Source organism: Schistocerca piceifrons, unplaced genomic scaffold (assembly GCF_021461385.2).
Source record: "Schistocerca piceifrons isolate TAMUIC-IGC-003096 unplaced genomic scaffold, iqSchPice1.1 HiC_scaffold_295, whole genome shotgun sequence".
Classification (NCBI taxonomy): domain Eukaryota; kingdom Metazoa; phylum Arthropoda; class Insecta; order Orthoptera; family Acrididae; genus Schistocerca; species Schistocerca piceifrons.
The window spans coordinates 65001-70000 of record NW_025728510.1 but is presented as its reverse complement, the minus strand read 5'-3'; the positions used below and the strand labels follow the sequence as shown (position 1 = coordinate 70000).

General features: G+C 53.6%; 1 non-coding gene across 1 annotated transcript in view; it reads right to left on the bottom strand.

Moving 5' to 3' along the window:
- LOC124744492 overlaps nt 1–880 on the bottom strand; it is a 1909-nt gene extending 1029 nt beyond the window's left edge. Inside the window, exon 1 of the ribosomal RNA XR_007010788.1 lies at nt 1–880. This exon is cut by the window's left edge and continues 1029 nt beyond it. This is a non-coding gene — a ribosomal RNA (small subunit ribosomal RNA).
- Between the last annotated feature and the right edge of the window lie 4120 nt (nt 881–5000).

Here is a 5000-nt window from a genome sequence, read left to right as displayed (position 1 = left end):
CGGGCTTGCCTGCTTTAAGCACTCTAATTTGTTCAAAGTAAACGTGCCGGCCCACCGAGACACTCAATAAAGAGCACCCTGGTAGGATTTCAACGGGGTCCGCCTCGGGACGCACGAGCACGCACGGGGCGGTCGCACGCCTTCGGCTCGCCCCACCGGCAGGACGTCCCACGATACATGCCAGTTAAACACCGACGGGCGGTGAACCAACAGCGTGGGACACAAATCCAACTACGAGCTTTTTAACCGCAACAACTTTAATATACGCTATTGGAGCTGGAATTACCGCGGCTGCTGGCACCAGACTTGCCCTCCAATAGATACTCGTTAAAGGATTTAAAGTGTACTCATTCCGATTACGGGGCCTCGGATGAGTCCCGTATCGTTATTTTTCGTCACTACCTCCCCGTGCCGGGAGTGGGTAATTTGCGCGCCTGCTGCCTTCCTTGGATGTGGTAGCCGTTTCTCAGGCTCCCTCTCCGGAATCGAACCCTGATTCCCCGTTACCCGTTACAACCATGGTAGGCGCAGAACCTACCATCGACAGTTGATAAGGCAGACATTTGAAAGATGCGTCGCCGGTACGAGGACCGTGCGATCAGCCCAAAGTTATTCAGAGTCACCAAGGCAAACGGACCGGACGAGCCGACCGATTGGTTTTGATCTAATAAAAGCGTCCCTTCCATCTCTGGTCGGGACTCTGTTTGCATGTATTAGCTCTAGAATTACCACAGTTATCCAAGTAACGTGGGTACGATCTAAGGAACCATAACTGATTTAATGAGCCATTCGCGGTTTCACCTTAATGCGGCTTGTACTGAGACATGCATGGCTTAATCTTTGAGACAAGCATATGACTACTGGCAGGATCAACCAGGGAGCTGCGTCAACTAGAGCTGAGCAGCCGGCCGCCCGGGAGTGTGTCCCGGGGGCCCGCGCGAACACGCAAGCGTCCGCTCAATCATTCTGCAAACAGGAGGAGGCTGAGCTCCCCTGCACAATACACCTCGAAACCCTCTCAGGTCCCGGCGGCGCGCAGCGCCGTCCCAAGTACTTGGTCGGGTTCGAGAGAGGCGCAATCGCCCGGAGTTAGGCGAGTAGACGCTTTCGGTGCGACCACCCGTGCTCCCAACTGAGCTTGCCGCTGCCGACAGAGGCCCGGGAGCGTGCTGTCGTGGCATTGCCGGCGGGAGACAACACGCGCCACCTACGGTGACCGGCAGCTCCAACGCCAGCGCCACAGAAGGACAAAAGCCCCACTTGGGTGCCGAAGCGAACTCTCCCAGCACAGCGCACGCGCCAACACATCCGCACAGCTGCGATACAAACCACCAGCGAGAACCGCTGGGGCGACCGAGCAGCAGACGGCGTCGCGGCGCCGAGCGCCGGGCGGCAGCGCATCCTCAACGCACACAGTCCTCAATCGGACCAGCACACTGAAGATGTCCACCGCGCTTCGCACCGGGCCCGCGAGGACCTACTTTGGCCGCACGGCGCCGCGCGCAGGGTGCGCCGGCGCGCAGCTGCGACGCCTGCCGCGTCCGTCGGCCGGCGTGCCTGCCACTGGCCGCCCCCACCAGCCGGCTGTAGCGCGTGCGCCCACGCACCGCGCGGCCAGCACGCCGGGAGGCGCCCCCTCACCGGCCGGGGACGGTCCCACCCAGCCACCGCCGCGTATCGCTTCACACCCAGATGCCGTTCAGTTTCGTCGGCATGGTGGGTATCGCTGGAACAACCGGTTAGTACCTCAACCTATCGTCGCCATCACCGATTCACCCCTAGCGAGAACAACCGCACCACAACAGGTTACCATTTGTTCATTTGCGTAACTTCACCAGAAAACGCAGGCGTCCATCGCCATTTGCAACTTCCACGATTATTGCATGCCTGTGTCAGGTGTCACGCCACACTACGTCTGCCCACATACACGCAACAAAATGTGCACGCCTAGACAATACGTGGAAGGTGGCCCCCGTACGTATGCGATGTCCATTGCTCGAACGACTGTCAACCGGCCTCTGTAGCATGTCGCAGATATGGAACGCGGTGCACCATGCCATCACGGTGTGTGAGGAGAGACGACTAGGTCCGAATACATCAACAGACAGCTCATGCTGATCGCCATCCACGGCGTCCGTTCCTCCCACACGTCTCTATGGCGTACCACACTGCAATCCAGCTCTCATAGGGAGACGACACGTAGCTGCGTGCACAATATTTGCACTGTATGGTCCGCCGTTTTTGGGCGCAGTCGTTGTACGGTCACACATGTGCCACGATGTATCATTCAGTACATAAGGACGAATGTGCAGTACAGATTGTGGTTTACGCGTACGACATTAGCGGACAGTTGACACAGGCCGCACCACAACGTAGCCTGAGTACGTCGCATGCGGAGGGCATTGAACATGCAAAGTTCTCACCAACCAGCTTGCGAAGGCAGGGGGCAAGGTGGGGACGTGGGGAGGGGCGGCATGTACGTCCTGCTGCCATCCACATTACAGTGTACAGCAGGAGCATGTGGAAAGTGAGCAAGACTTGCAAGGTGTTTAACATGAAGCGATACACAGGGGAGCGGGGAGTGCGAGCAGCGAACTATATTGCGAGGGTTGCGGGTGGGCAACACTACACTAATTGAACGAGTCGTATAACAATTACAGAGCAGGTTTAGGCGACAACGTGGGTTACGTTAGGCGACAACGTGGGTTAGGTTAAGGCACGACGTGGGTTAGGTTAAGGCACGACATGGGTTAGGTTAAGGCACAACATGGGTTAGGTTAAGGCACAACATGGGTTAGGTTAAGGCACAACATGGGTTAGGTTAAGGCACAACATGGGTTAGGTTAAGGCACAACATGGGTTAGGTTAAGGCACAACATGGGTTAGGTTAAGGCACAACATGGGTTAGGTTAAGGCACAACATGGGTTAGGTTAAGGCACAACATGGGTTAGGTTAAGGCACAACATGGGTTAGGTTAAGGCACAACATGGGTTAGGTTAAGGCACAACATGGGTTAGGTTAAGGCACAACATGGGTTAGGTTAAGGCACAACATGGGTTAGGTTAAGGCACAACATAGGTTAGGTTAAGGCACAACATAGGTTAGGTTAAGGCACAACATAGGTTAGGTTAAGGCACAACATGGGTTAGGTTAAGGCACAACATGGGTTAGGTTAAGGCACAACATGGGTTAGGTTAAGGCACAACATGGGTTAGGTTAAGGCACAACATGGGTTAGGTTAAGGCACAACATGGGTTAGGTTAAGGCACAACATGGGTTAGGTTAAGGCACAACATGGGTTAGGTTAAGGCACAACATGGGTTAGGTTAAGGCACAACATGGGTTAGGTTAAGGCACAACATGGGTTAGGTTAAGGCACAACATGGGTTAGGTTAAGGCACAACATGGGTTAGGTTAAGGCACAACATGGGTTAGGTTAAGGCACAACATGGGTTAGGTTAAGGCACAACATAGGTTAGGTTAAGGCACAACATAGGTTAGGTTAAGGCACAACATAGGTTAGGTTAAGGCACAACATAGGTTAGGTTAAGGCACAACATAGGTTAGGTTAAGGCACAACATAGGTTAGGTTAAGGCACAACATAGGTTAGGTTAAGGCACAACATAGGTTAGGTTAAGGCACAACATAGGTTAGGTTAAGGCACAACATAGGTTAGGTTAAGGTACAACATAGGTTAGGTTAAGGTACAACATAGGTTAGGTTAAGGTACAACATAGGTTAGGTTAAGGTACAACATAGGTTAGGTTAAGGTACAACATAGGTTAGGTTAGGTTAGGTTACACGTTGTTGTAAGGAAAGGTGTAGGGGGGGGCGGGGGCGGCAGGTTCGTTGATAGTGATTATAGTAAGTGAATGCTTGTGACATGATCAGATTTGTCACGTCAGGATGCACCTTTGGCTTATTAGAGGCGGCGCTCCAATTCTATGCTTGTGTCAGACCTGTGTCTTTGACTCATGTCATTGTTTGTGCGCTGTGACAGGAGGTACTATTGTGATGTTGGGTGCACCGTTGTATAGGACATGTGTGGGTGTTGGTGCCTGATCTGCGCAATGGTGGATGTCGAAAGGGTGGGATATTGTATTTTCCGCATGGACCTCCTGGTCTGGTTGTGATAGTGTGGATTGTGTAATGTGGCGGAGAGGATGCACTGGATGTTGTTCCATGCTGGTGCTTACATATTGTATGTGCGCCCGTTAGAAGCAGAGAGTGGTGCGTGATCAGAGTGGCTGGCTGACGTGTGGTTCCCATTGTGGGCAGACTCTTTCAGCATGTATACGGACAGTTGTATATATATTCTGTAGTTTGATGGCTCTGCATTGATTACTAATCAGCGCCGTGTGTACGGGTAATCTGGTTCCAGTCCAAAATGTTCCATCTGTGTACATTAGTGACAAAGACTCCCCTCATGCAGTGGGGCTCGGTCTGTTATAACTCTTCCGCGTAATATATTTGCCCCACGTTTTTGCGACTGCGAGTGCGAGTGCAACGCGCATGGGGACCGACATGCTGATGGCTCGGTATCGGACGCCGTACAGTGAGCAACGCGATCGCGTCTCTCGCTCGTAAGTGGTACAGGTCGCGGCTCATGTATAGGGACAGCGGGAATGTCGCATATTGGCAATAACTCTTCATGAAACGCACGTTATAGGGGTGGATTGCACTTTACGAGTGCGGGAAACGTCCGCCGTTCATCCGCTGGAGGTGCGCGTTTGGCGGTTGGGGTGGTGCACGAACGGGTGCGGGTGGAGTCATTGCCGGTCCACGGCTTCGTGCGGCAGAGCCACTGGAGATTGGGTGCTATGGTCGACAGAGGCTGCAGGCTTTGTGGGTGGCGTCGAAAGGCGGGCACTGTGGCGCCATCGCTGTCTTAATCGGCTTGGCGTCGCATAGATGGCGGTATCGTCGTTGGAGGAGGTCATGTTGCGGGAGACCTACAGATGGCGGTATGTTTTGTGGTGCGGACGTAGTGTTGTCAGA